Source organism: Coregonus clupeaformis, chromosome 1, assembly GCF_020615455.1.
Source record: "Coregonus clupeaformis isolate EN_2021a chromosome 1, ASM2061545v1, whole genome shotgun sequence".
Taxonomy (NCBI): Eukaryota; Metazoa; Chordata; class Actinopteri; order Salmoniformes; family Salmonidae; genus Coregonus; species Coregonus clupeaformis.
Window position 1 is genome coordinate 45,648,085 of NC_059192.1, and position 7,006 is coordinate 45,655,090.

Consider the following 7,006-nt stretch of genomic DNA (forward strand, 5'->3'; position numbering starts at 1 on the left):
TACAGCGGGTAGGGAGGTAAGGCTTTGCAGCTGACATGGGTGTGATGCACAAACATTGCTGGGGTTAAGTCCATGAAAAAGTGTTCTTCCTGGTGTCAAACCCACCATGCATGTTGACTGAGCAGGGGTAGAATGGCCATATGGCATTTTGGGAAAATGCCAGATGGGCTGGTCTAACTTGTTTTTTTGCGCCAAATGATAATTATCTGGCTAATAATGGGGGCCTCAAGGAAAATAACAGGCCAGTCTGGGGGCCTCAAGGAAAAGAATGGGCCGGTGTGTTAAAAATTCCAGGGCTGATTTCTGGTCCCAGTCTGCCCCTGTGACTGAGGTTGCCTGAGGTCACTGCACCCTGATGGCTGCATTAGCATTTGGGGTCAAAGAGAAGGGCCATGCCTAAATCTCTCAAAGGGACACAGTTTGTCTTCCTGTGGTAACATTAAACAATTTGGGGAAACGCAGCAAGTTAGGCTAGCCATGGGAGTTTGCAAATAGCTGGTTTACAAAAAATCTTAGTAATGACTTCCTTAAAATGGTAAGCAATTCTCCAAGGAAGCTTGATCAGTTGGCCTAGATGAGCCAAGTAAAAGGTAGTCAATGTGTTAGTTAGCTACAGTACAACTCAGAGGAGGAAGGGGAGGACCATCCTCAGTGAATAAAAAAAGTAGTAGTGAAACATTAAAAGTTATCCTTTTTAGATAAAACTATACGAAATATATTCACATCACCAAATCATTGATTAAAACACACTGTTTTGCAATGGACTACAGTAGCCTCAACAGCACTGTGTAGGGTAGCACCATGGTGTAGCCAGAGAACAGCTAGTTTCCATCCTCCTCTGGGTACACTGACTTCAATACAATGGCAATTTTAGCATGTAAATCTTGTTAGGGCAAACTCCCCCAAAATTGTTTAGATGCATGCCAACAAAGCCACTGCACAACACTAAACAATACATTAATTGCACTATAACGGTGACAAACTTTGCCCACACACTGTTAGGGGCTACATAAAGCTGTCCAAACAGCAGAGTCCCAACAGCAGTCCCAACACTTTACCACTGCTACACCTGGCTATCAGCGGAGCCTTGTCTGGCAGCGAAACAGTTCATTCAGCCTAATTTATTGCCTTTAAAAAAAACATGGCTGATATGGCTGACTACTGACAATTGAGATGTACAAACTATGGCATAAGGGGATGACGAGCGGTTAAGAGGCATTCAGTCATTTCGATTAAGACATTAATGAGCGAGCTAGGACGGACGAAGTCAACAACTATTTGTTCAGCACTTTTTAAATGTACAGCGACAGAATTCAGAACATGAGCCGTTCTTACAGTATTCTCCCTGTCACCAAGTCAGAGACGTAGGATAAATAAAGGGGGCATATAAGCAAACAATAAAAGCTCTTACAATATTCGATGATTACTTTTGTCTAAAACAGGCTATAGGCTACATGTGCACTACCAAGTCAGAACAGTTAGGCTAAGTTATGATGGGAAAAGGGACCAAATTATTAGGGTGAGGCACATGGGCTACTAACAGCTTACTACACAACATACACTTAGTATTACTTTCTTAGCTACAGTATACATATCTCCCTGGCATATTACATCATTTATGCAGCAGTATACAATAAATGTTTTGACTCACCTTGTTGTGTTGCGCTCACTTGAACAGGAAGCTGGTGCGGCGGTCCTTCGTGGGCAAATTTTGTCATCAAAGTCTGTAATTCTCTGGATTTATGGTGTTTTTAAGACAACTAGGAACTCTTAAAAAACAATGTAGAATCATGATGTCAGTGATCTTCAGGTCAGTGCGCTAGAAAGAGGCCCGAGTTCCCGAATTGGAATACTGAGTTGGATGACCGTTCAAAACGTATTTTCCCAGTCAGTGCTATTTTCTTTCCCAGAGTTCCCAGTTGTCTTGAACTCACTGAAGTCTGAGATTTCCCAGTTCTGAGTTTCCAGTTATTTTGAACGCGGCAGAAGTCATGCTGGATTGACAGCTTGGTCAATGTTGAATGTTTATCCTTTCAAGCTTGGAAAAGAGACCCTTAAACCCAGACTTGGACCACACACCAACTCCACTGAATAGCAGGCTAGTGAATGCTTTGCAATGCTTGCAGTTAGCCACTGATTCCTTCCAAACCACTCATTGTTGAATTTGCGATTTCCAACTTGTTGTGTAATGTTTATGTCCAATGGCCGATGAGCACGGGTACGTTTTATCTATAATTTCTCTATTATAATTTCTCTTTATATGACAAGGATTGAAAATGATTTTCCAGTAGATGACTGCTAGCTTGCTAGCTAAGATTTTGAAAGTATGATGTTGACATGATCAGTCCAATCAAAGCTACGGTAGATATAACGTGATTTGACATTTTATCTGTGGCCAATGACCTTGAGCCTTCTTGGAAGGGCACTTCTAATGTAACTCTATGGCAGCACCCAAGGGGCTTGAATTTTCAAGGTCTACCCGTATATTTTGCGGTGACAGTGTCCCCATGAGTGAGAGAACACTGAGCCAATCACGGCGCAACTAGAGAACATTACCAAACCCTACGCGCCGTATTTTCCGCTGGCTGCCCCACCACCACAGAAAGTAATGAGCTAGGCTGAAACACCTGCATTTTGGAGCTGCCTTACTCAAGAAAGCAAAAAACAGACCATGTTTGTATGCAGCTTTATTAACTAAAAGATGTTTTTTTCAACATTGTTTGCTAACTGACATGTGACACTGATAGCTAAACAGGTGGGGCTCAAAACAGGTGCTCTGCCCCACCTGCCCTGAATGACGGGTCGCCACTGCTTCAATACAAAACCTAGGAGGCTCGTGGTTCTCACCCCCTTCCATAGACTTACACAGTAATAATGACAACTTCCGGAGGACGTCCTCCAACCTATCAGAGCTCTTGCATCATTAACTGATGTTGTCCACCAACTGATGTTGTCCACCGAATCAAAGGATCAGAGAAGGAATCTAGTACCGAAAGCATAAGCTACAGCTAGCTAGCACTGCAATGCTTAAAATGTGGTGAGTAGTTGACTTAAAGAGAGAGAAATACCATAGTTGAACAGTTATGAACAAATTAAGTTATTCAAAAATGACAGAGAAGCGAGAGAGCTAGCTAGCAATTTCATATTTTTTTCACTTACTTAGCTAGGGAATGCAGCTCGCTAGTTTATCCTACTCAAACACCCGGCTCAAACAGAGGGGTGCTGTTTTACCTAACTGGCTATGGCTATCCAACACTGGAACTCTTCCAAGTCAAGGTAAGCTTTTGGTTTAATTCATTTATTGCCACTGGGGCCTGTCGGTGTAACTGCTAGACTGCTTGCTAACTGTACACTGCATGATTGTAGCGGGTTTACTAACACGTTAGTTCTAGTAGCTATGTTGACTTGACGTTAGCTAATATGGTGACAACGATGTAGGCTGTGTTTAGCGGTTATGATATTAAGGTTTGGCTTGGAAAGTTTTTTTTGCCTGGTCACAGACAGCTGATGTGTTGTGCACTTAAGTCCACAAGTGAAGGGAAAAGGTGAGAGGAGAAGAGCGCGTAGATGCGAGAAGGAATTATCCAATGATCAAAGGGATCATGCTGTCTGTATGTTGCTGCTATGAAAGTGAACTGTTTGCGTGTGATCAGGGGTGTATTCATTCTGCCGATTCTGTTGAAAAACGGGGATAAACATACCTGAATTTATCCAATATAAACTCTCGTTTGCAACTGTTGGACTAATGATTACACCCTAGATCAGCTATCAGGGGTGTCAAACGTCCGGCCCGCGGGCCGGATCAGGCCCGCAAACGGGTTTAATCCGGCCCGCGAGATGATTTTGTAAAGTATAAAAATGAGCTGCAATTTTTCAATAAAAGAAACTGCTGTTCCAATTGTGTCCACTGGATGGCGCAATAGCAATTGTGTTAAGCAAGCAAACTGTTTATACCGGGGCAGAGCAAATAGGTCAAGCAAGTGCAGCCAGTCCGGATGAGCTACTTTGTTTTGCCCGCGATATTTATTACGGCTTCTACTTTTAACATTATGTGCTTTGGCACCCTCATTGCCCCAATATGTCTCTGTCAAAAAAGAGAAAAGTAGACGCAGAGTGCAGAGTGTTCCAAGAAAAATTGTCATCCTTCTATTTATTCACGGAATTTAATGGGAAAGCTGTATGTTTGGTGTGTTCACAGCATGTTGCAGTGCTGAAAGAATATAACCTTCGTCGCCACTATGTGAGTCTTCATGCCGACAAATATGACAACTTTCAAGGACAGCGGAGAAGAGAGAAGGTGAATGAACTGTTGGCGGGTCTGAAGAAACAGCAGTCTGTGTTTACTCACAGCCGAGACATCAGTGACGCTGCAGTGAAGCTAGCTACCTCATTGCTAATGAAATCGCAGTGGCTTCAAAACCATTTAGTGAGGGTGAATTTGTAAAAACATGCATGATGAAGGCAGCGGAGATTGTGTGCCCTGAAAAGCACCAGGCTTTTGCAAATATCAGCCTGACAAGAAACACAGTTGCAGACAGGATTTCCGATCTTTCAGTGGATTTGGACAGCCAGTTGAAGCAAAAAGTAAAGTAATTTATTACGTTTTCGGTTGCAATTGATGAAAGCACGGACATTACAGATGTTGCACAACTGGCCATTTTCATCCGCAGAGTTGATGACACATTGACCGTCACCGAGGAGTTCGTGGAGTTGGTGCCGATGACAGATACAACGACAGCAGCTGATATTTTCACTGCACTCGTCAGCGCGCTGGACAGGGTCGGAGTGGACTGGTCCCGCGCTGTCAGCCTGGCTACAGATGGTGCGCCCTCAATGATCGGGAAAAAAGCAGGTGTTGTGACAAAGTTCAGAGAGAAAGTGCAATCTGCAAATGGAGGATGTGATTTTTGGACTTTTCACTGTATTTTGCACCAGGAGGCTTTGTGTTGCAAGTCATTAAAGATGGATAAACATTGTAATTGATGTTTTTATGTTGATGTGCTATTGTTTTTAATTGATTTTATTTTATTTGTATATTTAACCTATTCTTGACTCTGTGGTTCTTGCACTTGTTTGGGGAACAGGATTTCATTATTTGTATCTACATTTCTGCCTGAGAAATGACACCCTGATATAGTTCTGTGATCTGTGAAACAGTTCTGTGAATCACTGAGGCATTGTGTGTTTGTGTGTTCTTTTTCTTTAGAATTTTCAAATAAACTTGAGGTGTTTTATGATTAATAGTGATGTTGTGCTTGTACTATTTTGGACACACTGTCCTCAGGCTCCAGCTTTATGTTTTATGTTGATAGTATTAAAACAAAGAAAACAATCTGAAGTTGTTGTTTTTAAGTTATATACAGTGGGGAAAAAAAGTATTTAGTCAGCCACCAATTGTGCAAGTTCTCCCACTTAAAAAGATGAGAGAGGCCTGTAATTTTCATCATAGGTACACGTCAACTATGACAGACAAATTGAGAATTTTTTTTCCAGAAAATCACATTGTAGGATTTTTAATGAATTTATTTGCAAATTATGGTGGAAAATAAGTATTTGGTCACCTACAAACAAGCAAGATTTCTGGCTCTCACAGACCTGTAACTTCTTCTTTAAGAGGCTCCTCTGTCCTCCACTCGTTACCTGTATTAATGGCACCTGTTTGAACTTGTTATCAGTATAAAAGACACCTGTCCACAACCTCAAACAGTCACACTCCAAACTCCACTATGGCCAAGACCAAAGAGCTGTCAAAGGACACCAGAAACAAAATTGTAGACCTGCACCAGGCTGGGAAGACTGAATCTGCAATAGGTAAGCAGCTTGGTTTTAAGAAATCAACTGTGGGAGCAATTATTAGGAAATGGAAGACATACAAGACCACTGATAATCTCCCTCGATCTGGGGCTCCATGCAAGATCTCACCCGTGGGGTCAAAATGATCACAAGAACGGTGAGCAAAAATCCCAGAACCACACGGGGGGACCTAGTGAATGACCTGCAGAGAGCTGGGACCAAAGTAACAAAGCCTACCATCAGTAACACACTACGCCGCCAGGGACTCTAATCCTGTAGTGCAAGACGTGTCTCCCTGCTTAAGCCAGTACATGTCCAGGCCCGTCTGAAGTTTGCTAGAGTGCATTTGGATGATCCAGAAGAGGATTGGGAGAATGTCATATGGTCAGATGAAACCAAAATAGAACTTTTTGGTAAAAACTCAACTCGTCGTGTTTGGAGGACAAAGAATGCTGAGTTGCATCCAAAGAACACCATACCTACTGTGAAGCATAGGGGTGGAAACATCATGCTTTGGGGCTGTTTTTCTGCAAAGGGACCAGGACGACTGATCCGTGTAAAGGAAAGAATGTATGGGGCCATGTATCGTGAGATTTTGAGTGAAAACCTCCTTCCATCAGCAAGGGCATTGAAGATGAAACGTGGCTGGGTCTTTCAGCATGACAATGATCCCAAACACACCACCCGGGCAACGAAGGAGTGGCTTCGTAAGAAGCATTTCAAGGTCCTGGAGTGGCCTAGCCAGTCTCCAGATCTCAACCCCATAGAAAATCTTTGGAGGGAGTTGAAAGTCCGTGTTGCCCAGCGACAGCCCCAAAACATCACTGCTCTAGAGGAGATCTGCATGGAGGAATGGGCCAAAATACCAGCAACAGTGTGTGAAAACCTTGTGAAGACTTACAGAAAACGTTTGACCTGTGTCATTGCCAACAAAGGGTATATAACAAAGTATTGAGAAACTTTTGTTATTGACAAAATACTTATTTTCCACCATAATTTGCAAATAAATTCATTAAAAATCCTACAATGTGATTTTCTGGAGAAAAAAAATCTCAATTTGTCTGTCATAGTTGACGTGTACCTATGATGAAAATTACAGGCCTCTCTCATCTTTTTAAGTGGGAGAACTTGCACAATTGGTGGCTGACTAAATACTTTTTTTCCCCACTGTATACCATGATTTTACCGGTCCGGCCCACTTGGGAATAGATTT